Source organism: Bison bison, unplaced genomic scaffold (assembly GCF_000754665.1).
Source record: "Bison bison bison isolate TAMUID 2011002044 unplaced genomic scaffold, Bison_UMD1.0 scf7180017854816, whole genome shotgun sequence".
Classification (NCBI taxonomy): Eukaryota; Metazoa; Chordata; class Mammalia; order Artiodactyla; family Bovidae; genus Bison; species Bison bison.
The window spans coordinates 14,856-15,397 of record NW_011485389.1 but is presented as its reverse complement, the minus strand read 5'-3'; the positions used below and the strand labels follow the sequence as shown (position 1 = coordinate 15,397).

General features: G+C 33.8%; 1 protein-coding gene across 2 annotated transcripts in view; it reads left to right on the top strand.

Moving 5' to 3' along the window:
• LOC105001156 (uncharacterized protein CXorf22-like) overlaps nucleotides 1-542 on the top strand; it is a 14,394-nt gene that overhangs the window by 4,070 nt on the left and 9,782 nt on the right. The window contains exon 1 of one of the 2 annotated variants that reach the window (XR_826831.1): nucleotides 1-52. The exons of the other annotated variant lie outside the window; for it this stretch is intronic. The gene's annotated coding sequence lies outside the window, so the exon portion shown is untranslated. The remainder of the gene's footprint in view (nucleotides 53-542) is intronic. 2 annotated transcript variants of the gene reach the window in all.

The following is a 542-nucleotide window of genomic DNA, read 5'->3' as shown; positions in this document are numbered from 1 at the left end:
ATCAACTTCTTATTTCAATAGGAAATAAAACAATAGAGGTCCCTCTAATTGGGTATGTATTGTTCATAATTGAGGCTAACATTTTGAGCATCTTTCAGATGAAAATAAGAGTCATAGTAATATTTTCTATTTTCTCTAGTAGGGCTTTTTGTATCTATAGTATCCTTAAACTGAACTTCAAGAACAAATTTTTTAGCAAATTGTAGTCTTCAAAACATATGAAAGACTAGTTTTCTGTTTTTTATTAAAATCACTTAGAAATATTCAACAATTGCTTGTATTCTTTTATTTCCCTTGAATTCACATCCTATTTTATTTCTGCCATATTTTCTGTACCTTTTGATGAAAGATTTATTTTTAAAATGCTATTTTTACTGTCTCCACAATCATACTTTTCATTCTCACTCCAACAAAATCTGTCTGACTATCTTCCCCAGCTTTCCAGTGAAGTAGTACTCTTGCCTGGGAAATCCCATGGACGGAGGAGCCTGGTGGGCTGCAGTCCATGGGGTCGCAAAGAGTTGGACACGACCGAGCAACTT